Here is a 12,525-nt window from a genome sequence, read left to right as displayed (position 1 = left end):
GGCTGGAATCTGCATCCTGCTCCCTGCTTCCATAAGAAGTATGAGGAATGCTGGGCAGCACTGACCATGGCATGCTCATCTGTAGCATAAGGTGTGATGGCTCCAAAATACATCCATCTTCCCTTGTTCTGAAAGGTCAAATGGTGTTCTGAAATGTTGGAGATGGTGTGGGGGAGAGGGTTGTAGGAGTACGAGGAAAGAAAACAATCAATGTGGGGGAAAAAAAGCCACCACCTTTTCTTCCTCTTCCATTCATCATTTTCTACTTTCCCTACCTAGAAAGTACAAAGTATACAATGACTGCAAAACTTACATAGCATAGGCTGGGCTGTGCAAAAATACTCTAGATATGTCTTGATTTTTAGTTTATTTATAGTTTTGCTTTGGGGAAGGACCTCATGAACCAGTGAGAGTCCTGCAGCCCTGACCTACGCAAGGGAAGGAGTCAAGCCTGGATTACAGTATAGTTAGTTCTTAGCCTAAAACAAGAGGGATGTGCGGGATGGAAAGATGTTATTGCAGAGTATAATGCATCTTTCCAAAGGAAGCTGCAGTCTTGTCTAAAGAAGTCTTAACTATGTGGGAGACAATGAAAGTTGATTGCTGCGCTCAACGGGATCATGGTTTCCTTTGTAGTCTCTTTCACCCCCCAAAGGTTTATAACATCTGCCTGGTTAGAGGAAAAGACTGTAGAGATGGTCTGAACATTAGGATTCCTCACCTGTCCCAGAGAGCTGCTCTGGAGGAGGCAGAAACTTTCTCCCACACACCTGGGCAGTAGTGGGGCTCTCTTGGCAAAGCTTTATTCCCCTTTTTACCATAGGAGGTATATGCAGCTTCCAAACTTTGGAGAGGAAATACACTTACAGCTCTGTCTTCATTGCAATAACTAGTGGGAGGAAAGAAAGGAAAGTCCTGCAATGATCATAATTGAGTTGAAAAAAAACAAAACATCTCCAGGCTCCAGGATACCCTAGCCACTGGGGTTAGAAAGACAGAGATTTTCCACCTAGCACTGGACAGGCTCTGGGATGAATCCTTGATTTGGGACAGGAACCCTGTTGTTCTGGTTTTATTAGAAGCACACTCTACAACAACTGCAGCAAGAAATTCTGGTCTTATTAAAGTCACACGTAGAACTTGATGAATTTTGCTTGGAAGAATTGATTGATAGATGAAAAAGAAAAGGCAGATCACTGGAAGCAGTCTGACTTCAAATAGTTGTGATTTTCTGGAAAGAGAGGGAAACTCTTGGTAGTTTATAATTTTTTCCACTCCTTTTCAATAAAGCTACTGGTATAGTGAAGCTAGAGCCCTGCTTCTTATTTGCAAGCATTTATTAAGTATTTATTCTTACATGAAACAGAATCTCCACATTAGGTTCTAGCCCTTTCCATTTACCTTCTTGATTATCTAATTGTGTCCATTTCTATGGCATTGGCTGTTACACATAGTCCATCCATCCTTGCATCTATGCTGGACAGCAAAGTCACTAACAGACAGTTATTGTATGGGTTTACTACACCTTATCTGTTCTTTTGGAGCAAGCCACATGCATGCCCTTAGCCAGCAGCCCTTAAAGGGCAGCCTCTGCCATGTTCAGCAAGGACTTAGCTGCCTCCCCTAGTCCCAGGACAAGAACTGGCAAATAGGAAGTTACCTTATTGTAAGTGGTGTGCTCTAAAATTACACCCAAGCTTACCTTGCGGTAACTTGCTCGTGTAGTCATGGCCTTAAGGTTTTTCCTTAGTAACCATGGCCACAACATCTAAGCTTTTTATGGTACAGCGTACACTAAACATTAATTTCAAATTATTGAGAATATTTTCATGACTCAACAACTTTCTAATGACTGTGTACCTTGTTAAAGTCTTGCAGCTCTTTAATAACAAAGTTTTCCCTGATCCCTTGGCATTTAAACACCCTGTATAACTGAAATGAAATGCATAGCTGAAGTGTTTTTTAGGACACTTGATTTAAAGTGAACCCAAAGCAGCAAAGGACTCCTTGAACATCTCCAGAGTGGACACTCCCACAGCTGTCTGTATACAGTTTGAATTAATTATTCTCTTAATGGAAATTGTACAAGATGTCCCCCAGGCTCTTTTTCACTGCCTTGCTGCCCTTTTGTGATAATCCCTTGCTATCCTCTGGGCTTTCTGTGGTCCTAAACTTAACATATAAAGCTATTTTTATCTAGGGGCTAGGGTGTGAATAAATGCAGAGAATGTCTCTCAGCATGACTTTGTGTTTGTGAGCCTTCCTTCGAGTTGATTAGAAATGCTCAAACTTTCTTGCAAGCTGCCTTTGAGCATCCTCAGGTGAAATAGCTGCAGTTATTATATATTATATAAATATGTTATATATTATATTATATGAAGGATTTTTTCTCTTGGGTCACAAGAGGCAGCAATCCGCCAGGAGCAAAAGGGAAACTTGGAGGCAGACAGGAGGCTTAGGAGGTGGAGCCCATGATCTCTGTTCTTTAGTGCACCACTGCTGTATTAAATGCACTTGGACGAGTTTCCTCGCCACTCTCAGGTAATGTAGGTGTGATACAGGAATTCTTCCTGCAGCTATGCCAGAGCTGCACTGTGTCTTTGCTGGGCTTAGCTCAACTCATTTAGCTGGGGTTACAATAGCACCTTAGGGAGATGCGTTCCCAACCTTCCATTAATTTTAAATGGGAACACAGGTGCCTCTAGGGTTCTTGAAAAAGCCATTCCTTCAAGTTTTATGGAAAAGGTATAATGTGCCAGGAGAAAAGAATGATTTTGTTCATGTCACTAGTTGTCATGAGTCCTTAGGATGGAGGCAACAAGACCAACAACCTCTTTAATGACCAACAGCAGAGAGAATGCAGAGCACGAGTGCTTTGTACCAAAATGCCAGCTCAGTTAGCCAGCAACTAGTAACAGGTTACCTACCCTGCAAGAGCCTCACTCTGCTCCTCCCAGCAGCAAGGCTGCTTCCAAGAATTAAAAACGTGTTGTAAATCTAGCTGTTTCATCGTTCAAACATCAGTTGAGAAATAGCTTCTGCTAGACCTTAAAGAATATAAAAAATAATAAAAAACCCCAACCCAAACCAACCCAAAACCAAACAAAAAACCCCAAACCTCAAAACCACTGTACTCAGCTTGGGACCCAGCCATGGCAGGAATGCTTTTTGGGGTCAGCCAGATAGCTGTCCTAGGGTTCTGCCAGCTGTGCTTCCTCTGTGCTGCAAACCACACTGGCAGGTTTGCTGGCTCAGATGAGCCTGGTCTTCGTACTGCCTCATACCTGCCTGGCTCAAGGCTTGCACAGGGGTACTACAGAGACCTACTACAAGCTAGACTGGGATGAAAGATGTCTTAGAGCCAGTGTCAGCTTGTTTGTGAGAGGGACAAAACACCTATGAGCACTGGACACCCATAGCACTGGGCAGGACACTATGTGTACTCAGTGGGCTCTGCTGTGACAGAGAAATGATGGTCTTGGATGTTCTGAAGCCATGGGAGCTGCAGTCGGTCAGTTTGGGTCACAGGTAACGTGACCAGCATTCTGTCAGGCCATCATCCTTCTTATTTCAACGTAAACACTTCCCACCTGTCCCAAATACGCATGCCATTCTTCAGGACTTTCCAGCATTGCTTACATTTGTAGAACTTTATTCCCTGCTCCCGCTCCCTGTGCTGCATCTGTTCCCGTCACAGCTGTGGCCACCCTGTTCTGTCTGGCTGACACCCTGTCCCCCCTTCCTCTCCAAAATACTCCCTCCCCTCCAAGATCAAAATACTCTGTTTTTATTTATTTACCCTGCAGCTGTCAGTGTTGTGTCTGGGTCAGTGCACTGCAACATGGAGGGACACGGGATACATGGAAAATCCTTAAAACTGCCAATCCTAGTAGTAACCAATATACACATCATCAACAAATATACCCCTTGCCCCATTGCTCCTTTGAAAACAACAGGTCCAGATGATGGAAGAAATGACATTGTTGGAGGCTGGTGCACACATCCTGGCTTGAAGAAGCACTAGGTTTGCATGTGATCAGGGAGAAGAGGCAGGGCTGAAGACAGGGTATATCCCAGGGCTTGTCTGCTCAATGTTTTTTTGCACTGCACAGAAATGCGCAAGGCAGAGACATGGCTCTGAGATGTTGGGCAACAGCTTTTCTGTCTTTCTGCTTTCCCCACATATTGTTTTGTAAGCTGAAGGGAAACCCTGTAAGTGTCACAAAGCGGAAGATGCTGTTGAGGAACAGGAAGCAGCTGGGATGGTACATGGTGGCAGCCAGGAATGAGTCTGATTTCTTCTGTTTCTCTGCTGATTTAAAGCTCAGTACCTAGACACCAGCTTTGGTGGAGATGAGGCCTTAGCCCTGTTCAGCCACAGCATCCTATAAAAGATGGGCTAGTACATGGGCTCATCAGTGGACCACTCATTACTACATCAGTGCAAACCTTGTCCTGGTGTGAAGACAGAAGTCTCTAACTCAGTAAAGAAATGAGTATGACTACAATTTAGGGTTGCAGAGAAATAGGAAGAGCTTTTAAGTAGCCAATGCCTAGTAAAACAGACGGTTGCTGCTGACCAGTGTTGATTGATGTAACACACACTTCATGTGTTTCCAGGAGGACTTGAAGAGTGGCTGGATGAATGGACTTGGTCAAAATTCCCTGCTGTGCTGCTGATACAGAACTGCAGTGGCTCTCCTTCATGTTGCCCATCTCATGCTGGGCCCAACAGCTACAAATGAGGCCATGTTGTCCAGGTGCTTATGCTGCTTCATGAAACAGACCTGCAGGACCAGGTGTTGATGGAAGTGTAGAATGCCCAGTTCTCCCAGTTCTGGGTGTGTGATAAGGAGTTGCTCAGCATGCAGAGCAATGAGTTCAAATTGTCCATTTGAATTAAATGTAAGGGGTTATTCAGAGGTTCTGCTCTCTTTAAGCAGCTTTTTGTTTCTGCACAGATACTCAAGGAAGGTAAGTTAACATTCCAGCAAAGTCCAAAGGTTGTGTGGTACCCAGCACTGCATGCAGAACAGTTAGTTGACTGCTCTGGGAGGCTGTTATGGCCATTGGGAACCAGGGATGGATTGACTGGCTCAGGGCTATTTTGTGTCAGTAGCTATCTGTGTCAGTAGCTATCCATTTTTATTTATTTTTTTTTAGTATGCCAGACCCTGGTTTTTAGGCAATCCCTTTGTATCCTCTACCCCACCAAAATGCAAATGCCCACATTATAGCTACACCACTAAAGCAGGGCTGTGGGTTTCCTGAGTGCAAAGAGCTGAGTGAAGCTGAAGGCAGTGCTCCCCTGCAAACCTGGTGCTTGCTCCTGACAGCAGCTGTAATTCAGGCTAAGGTAGGGTGCACACTGCAGCAGCTGGGTGCGTGGCTGGAAACCAGGTCTTCTTCAGCTGCCAGCTTCTGCCTCAGGCAGTGCTCAGGGACACAAAAGCTGCTCTTTCCTCTGTATCTTCTCAGGGTGTGGGAGAAAGGGGCATCACTTTTCCCTCTTTAGCTCTGGAATGATGTTAGGAGTGGCTGGCATGGAGAAAGAGATTTCCTCCTCCCTTTCTTCTTCCCTAAGAATAGCCAGTTTGTAGGTTTGTCAAAAACCAGAACAGCAACTAAAGCCCGATTGAGAAAGGAGCGGGTTGCAGCACTGCGACCAGGTCACAGGTGCCTTTGATCAACTTCCTATCTGCTAAGAATCATCTGCCTTTTCCCTGGCACCATGCCAAGTGCTGAAAGGCAATTAGCAGTTACTCCAATGAGAACCTTGCTAGAACCTCTCCCTCAGACCTCCCAGAAGGACATGCTTCTGTCACCCAGGCTTCTGGGAGAAGGAACAGAGAGGTGTAGGCAGGCTGTGGTAAATGGCTCCAGGTAGGTATTCTGGTAGCTGCAGGATACCTGGAGTCCTGCATCTGATGTGGAAGTAGGATTGGGAGCCTGAGTTAAAGCACGTGTTCAACGGGGACATGCTAGCTCCAAACACCAGACTTACATTGTGTTTGTCAGTTGAGGTGTTATACTGCTATCTCTTCAACCTGGGGACCTGAGGGCTGCAGAAGGCACTGGGAAGACAGAGTCTGTATCACACCTTTACTGCCATCCATGCTTCAATCTCTGCAGCTAATGCAACTTGTTGAGAATCACAACCCTGACCATGACCTCCTTCCTTGCAGCTCTGCCTTTGCCCTCCCAACCTGCAGGACTCTCCTCCTTCTTGCGTTGCTGCCTCTTCTGCCAACTGCAGCTCCACATTTTGTGGCAGTAAGAAAGACCTACAGGTGATGAGAGGTGGGAGACAGAAGATGACTTTTTTCCTGCCAACTTGACCCCTTTACCACCTGGTGTTGGCTCCTTTCTCACAGGCACCCTTTGAGAAGGCATTATCCCCTCCAGAAGGCACAGAAAGTTGTGATCTACATTTGTATTTATCTGTTACTGGTCTATAGTGTACCTAAGTGATGAAAACACCTACTGACAGCCTGGCAGGTTAAGAAAAATTGATTGCCTGGAACTACAGGTTCACATCCCAGCAGTAATATTTTTAGTCCTTCAGATGCAGCTAAACTTGTACCTAGCAGCTTACTGAGTGTTCAGAGATTGATGTTAATGACATGTTATGCAAAAGTATCTCTTCCGGGACAGAATCTTATTCCTCCTAGTGCAACATATGCAGTTATTAGTTTCCACCCCAGAAGTGGCCACATGTCTGATTCTGGCTACGTATACAGCAGCTTGTGAAACATGCCAAGACTCTCCAGTATGAAAGGCATTACAGAAATTTAAGACAGGATCTGAACTACGACAAGCAGAGTCCATGGCATCATATTCCACCGTGCAGCAGGGGAAATAGGGATGCAAAATATGTTCTTGAGCTGAATAAGCCGTTTGGACAAAATAAGGACAGAGGTGAACTTTAGTCTCCAAATTTAAACTAAAACCGGATCACAAGCCTTCTCCCATTGGTGTGTCACAGTTACCTCATGAAATTACCCCACCTCCATTGCCACTAGCTGTTTTTTGGTGTAGGAGTTTAATTCACAGTTCCAATTGCTGAAAAACACCCAAAGATTGGGGCAAAGCAAACAGGAAATCTGGTAGCCCAACTATGGCAGGCTGAGTCATTTCATTACTCTGCGTTGCAGAAACTCAGACCCCAACGATTACTTTTCATTTCTCTTTTGACCTCATGGGACTTTTTATTTTTTGGACCTGCTTGGTGAGAAAGCATTTCAGATGTGAGCATTATCTTAGGTCTTCTTGCTGCTTCATGATTTGTGGTTAACACGATCCTGGAGAAACCCAGCAAAAATCCCTCTGGTTAGCCCAGTCTAACTTAATCTAGTCCAGCTGCAGCCCCTGAGCACCAAATTGCAACATCTGAAGATTTTTTTTCAGGACAAATTAGCACCTCATCACATCCAGTCACCACCTCCACCTGGAGCAAAGGGAAGGGGGGAGCTCCAGCAATGGGTGGATGATACGTTTAGGCTTAGTTTGTATTTATGAGGCAGAGAACCTGATTGCAAAGCAGGGGAGGTAAGTGTTTTTGTTCTTAAATAGGAGTTAGAGTAGTGTTAGCTGGGGAATCTGAATTCTTTGTTTCCTACTGGTTAAACTGGTGAGTCTGTGGAGCCTTATTCTTGCAGATGCTGTTCAGAAGCATGTATCTGAAGTAGCATGTATCTGAAGGCATGTATCTGTGTTTCTCTTTGCTGTAGGGAAGGCCTGGTGGGTGCAGTGCTGGCCATGTGGAAGGGCATGCGCAGGGTGATGGCTTTATTGTACTCTACAGCATGGGTACAATTCCTTGAAGCCATGTAGGTAGCAGCACTGGCCTGCATCAGGGTTTCAGCTTGCACAGACCAGTGCTAACATCAGACTAGCTAGCATAGGCAGCACTGGATGTGCAGACATGACAGTTGGCTTCATGTGTAGCAGTAACCCAAGAGTTCACCCAGTTTCTAAGGAAGGATTTGCTGAGCTCTCTGTTATGTGACTGCACGGCTAGACAGTCCAAAGCTGCTTTGGCTACCCATGCATCAGCTGTGCTCAATGCCTAGAGTTGCTTGGGGATGTTTGTTTGATTGTCAAAACATTTTGGTGTCAAGGGCCTCTCCACACCTCCTGGTGCGATGTGATCCTCAGTTAACAAACTGAGCTTGACTGTTTGGGAATCCACCCCAGTACTATTTAGACCTGCACAGAGAAAGGGCAAGATACTACCGTGCTGAAATGATAGCTGATATGACAGTACCTGCTTGGGTGAGCAGAGCCCTGGGTATGCAAAGTCTGAAGTAACAAGCAAGTATCTGAACTCATTCATCTGCTCTTCTGATGCAGGGACTGAACTGGAGACAACAAAATCCAGACTTGCCTGTCCCATGAGGGCTTGGTGGTCTTAAAGATGACCAGAGTGACTGTTTCTTGGTTTGGGGTGCTGGGTTTCTTTTTTGTTTTTCTCTCTTTGTTTTAGTTCTTTTAGATCCTTGGTCTGGGCTTGCCCATGAGCTTGGCCATAGGCTTGGGTCCGCAGTGCTTGACCATGGCTCAGTGAGCAAAGTTCAGATGTTGCCATGCTGGGGTTGAGCACAGTTCCTCATGTGCACCCCAGAGGAGGAGCTCATCATGGAGCAATCCCTGCTGCTTCCCCCGTTCCTGGGAGAGGAATGGCTACATCATGTGTAGGGTACTGCCTGGCACAAGCTGGCAGGTCTTGGATGCTGGTAGACTCTCCTCCCCAATATCTGGTGCTGTGGAGGGACAAAGGCAGCAGCTGCCAACCTTTGACAGTGCCTGGCTCCAAACTAACCTGGCAATCTCCCTGCTGGTACCCACTCGGTATTCACTGGGATATCAGAGCCACCATCAGCAGAAGCACAGTGACTCACCTGGCCTGGCCCTCTCTGCACTAAATCTTGCTATCAAGCTAATGATCTGGTGGTAATTTTGCTCAGAGTGCTGTAGACCTGCTGTCGCGCATCCTGCTCGCTCTGTAGGCAGAAAGCTTCCCCCAAATTACCCCACCATCACTTGGTCTACCTGCAGCTTCTGGCCACTCTCCAGCACATTGTTTCTTTTGGAAACTAAAAACCTCTGCCCTAGTACCTTATTCCAGGAATATGGCTCTGGAGGCCAATGAGGTACCATGGAGAGATGTGGTCAAGTGCATTTTTGTGGAGGTCCCACAGCTGATGTCATTCCTCATTAAGACAGGGAGGTGATGCCCATGTTGGTCTGCTGAGTATGGGCATTACTGTTAACGCTGAGCAGCTATTCACTAAATGGTCCCTCCTAAGCCCTGTTGTGCACAGGGAAGGACATGGCACAGCATCGGGAGGGGGCCTTTAGAGCAACTTCAGGGCACAAGCTACAAGCTGCGAAATGCAGATGTGTATTGCTGCCGTGATCTCTGTTGTGCTGTCTTCTCTATTCCTCCTGTCACCCATTTACCTCCATTTTCTTTTTATCGCCTGTCTCTCTTTTGTGATGTTATACCCAGTATAGCGGCCTATTCAGAGATGATGCTATACTACAGGGCTGGGCTCATTTCATGCAGAACACTGTCAGTCTAGCCTCCTTGGACATAGTAGAGGTACAGAGAGATGCTTTAATAACGGATTTCCTTGGTCTGACTTTGCGGTTTGGGGTCTTTGTGAAAAAAGAACAAACATTCACACATAGTTTTCAGTATCATTTAAGAAAAAAAAAATAAGGTAAGAAATGAAATGGCTCTGTTGCTTCTGATTCCTGGGAGGAGCTCCATGTTGAGCACCTGAATGATTTACCAGTTTGGAGAGGGGACCCCTCATGTCCTTGGAAAGGGAGTCCAGGTCATCTCCTCTGCTGCCACGGACAGCAGGAGCCTCATGGGAAGGCTTTCTGCCAGAGACTTCTCCATTCCCTGAGGACAGCCATCCCTTATCCATATGCATATCAAATCTATTTGCTAAGCTGAAAGGTCTGGCTGATGTTATAAGAGTGTTTTGGGACTTGTTTAGAGTCTTCTGGGGTTTATTTTAGCTGGGATTGCGAAACTCCTTAATAGTGTGTTGCAGCTACTAGTAACACAGGAAAGCAAATATCTCTTTCATATGTGAATCCACAGACCAGGAGTAAAGTTAAAGATAATATGAATGATGTCTTATTGCATATCCCCTTCCTGTGGCATTTAATTCATGTTATTATTTATTTCAGGGTGACCAGGGAGGTCAACGGAGATTTAGCTGCCAACTTGGTGAACAGGATTTCAACCTGTGTCTGTGATTAGCGATGAAATGAATTCCACAGCTTGAAGTTATTTATCCAGCATCTCCAATCAAACACAAACATCCTCTGAGTGTGAAAATAAATGAGGGTTGGAGCCAGCTAGCCTAGTGCAGAGATTTGTAACAGATTGATGAGCTGAGAACAGGCTGCCACCTTCCACCCCCATCATCAGTGACTTTCCAGCCCAAGGATGGGGAGGCTTGGGCTAGAGGTGAAGGATATACTTTCTGATAAGTGTTACAGTAGGAGGTGAGAAATATAAGCCCCCAGAGGAGGAGAAGGAAAAAAAGGCAGGCACTGTGCTCTGTTAAGCAGGGTACAGTTTAGACAGAGCAGCTGCTTGATGGGCAGAGCAGCCCTGTGCTTGCAGCACTGTTATTGAACACTACCTGCAGGTACCAGGGCAGCACAGACTATGCTTTCTGGCTGATACAGTCCTTTTCCAGTCATATGTAGAGGTAAGGGGCCTGTGAGATGAAAGGAGAGAGCTGATGAAACAGCTGATGAGGTCTGCCCTCTGTGAGATGAAGTCACAGGAAGGCTCGTACACAAGTGGCTTTTGGGGGTTAAAGCTGAAGTCTGAATTTGAGTTCCATTGTCACAGTTCAATGATTTTTAATTGGGAAATTCATGTTACTCGCCCTTTCCTTTTTTTTCTCCCCATAGTATGCCAGCTCCAGAAGCATGGCAGAGGGTTCAGGCTCTCAGGTTAACATGGTTCCCCTGCACCATCAGCTGAATTGAGCTGTCATAGTCCATAGTCAGGGTGGGAGAGTGGTGAGCCTGTGGTTTAGCTGGAGAATGGTTACGCATTAAGCTGGGGCCAAGCAGTCACTTGCACTTCTCTGCCCCTATCTCAGTGTTCATTAAAATTCAAAGTGAATTTCTAGTTCCCAGATTTGCAAAAGAGATTTTGAAAGGGGTAATGATGTATTGGCTGAATGTAAAGAAACCAGAAAGGAAAGGAAACCTTTAACTGATGATTTTAACTGATGATTTTGGGTACTCATTATTTGTGATTTTATTGTTGTTGGGTTTTTTTTTATAACTGGGGTAAACTCTGCTTCAGAGAGACTTCATGATACAAGGCATTTTCTAAATGATGAGTTAATATTGTAAGTTTTACAACCAAAGAAGATGAAAGAGAGATCTCAGGGCTGAGACCTGTGTGCCTAGTGAGTGAGGAATTTTTGAACTCGCTGACACCCATCTGCTTAAACACAAGAGCACGGTGCTTGTGGGCAGCTGGCAAGAGGAACTGCTACCGAATGCAGAGCCAGGGTAGCCTGCTAGGCCTGTACCTTGACAGCACTACATTTCAGGCTGCCTTCTAAAACATCCAGCATGTGCTGGAGATACACAACTGCACATGCCAGGAGAAAATGCTATGCTGATCCTACTGAAAGGAGAAAGGTAGTGCAAAGTTTTCCTCCCAAAGAGGGCAGGCAGATTAAGCTGATTTCATAATTTAAAGTAGCTTCTGGGGTTCTCAAATTATGCATCTTCATTGGCACTACCCCAAACCAACACAGTTTGAGTGGTATGAGTAGCTCCTTGCAGATGTTGTGTCTTTTCACATCAGCACCAGGGTGCTCCTCACATGGGGTGGCTTTGCCCTGGCTGCTGGAAGGGCTCCAGAGAGTGAGAAGGAGACACTCAAGTGATAGAATTGTTATCTGCCACTGGAAGAAGGGCTTGTGAGGCCCATGGGATGCTCTGCTATGCAGAACACACAAAACTCCTCTGCTCATTCCTTCAGCAGGAAGCAGCATAGGACTGCATGGCTTTAATTCCCCAGGGCCAAATTGGCTCCACCAGCTGGCTGTACCTATGAGAATCTTCTGGAAGGTGTCCGAAGTTGTTGGACCAGTGACTGGATGGACTCTGGTAGCTTGTAGGAACCAGGTGCCTCTACAGCTCCCTCAAACCAGTCTCTGGAAGCATATCCCTGTGCGATGACGTCCACACCATTATTGGAGCTCAACTCTTCACACAAGCATTGAAGCAATGCTGGCTCTCCTAAAGCTGTCCCAGTGGCCCCTTTACAAAGAAATGCAGAAGAGACTTCTTTTTAAGCAAAATCTAATAAATTAAAAAAAAAAAAAAAAAAAAGGAAGATGCTAAGGGCATATTTTACTGTGCACTAATGAGCTGTAAAGGATATAGTCTAAATATTTCAGATGTTTCGAAAGCTTTAAAGCAAAAGCACTTCACAAGAAACCTCTTTGATTTCTAGGTTGCTTCCTA

General features: G+C 45.5%; 1 long non-coding RNA gene across 1 annotated transcript; it reads left to right on the top strand.

Moving 5' to 3' along the window:
• On the top strand, nucleotides 1-12,311 carry LOC136010885 (uncharacterized). Its single transcript, XR_010611047.1, has 3 exons — nucleotides 1-91; nucleotides 4,621-4,760; nucleotides 10,207-12,311. It is a non-coding gene; the product is annotated as an uncharacterized LOC136010885 (long non-coding RNA).
• The last annotated feature ends 214 nt before the right edge of the window (nucleotides 12,312-12,525 follow it).

The sequence above is a fragment of the Lathamus discolor genome, chromosome 3 (assembly GCF_037157495.1).
Source record: "Lathamus discolor isolate bLatDis1 chromosome 3, bLatDis1.hap1, whole genome shotgun sequence".
Taxonomy (NCBI): Eukaryota; Metazoa; Chordata; class Aves; order Psittaciformes; family Psittacidae; genus Lathamus; species Lathamus discolor.
The sequence above is the reverse complement of the archived record's forward strand: the minus strand, read 5'-3'. Positions and strand labels throughout refer to the sequence as shown.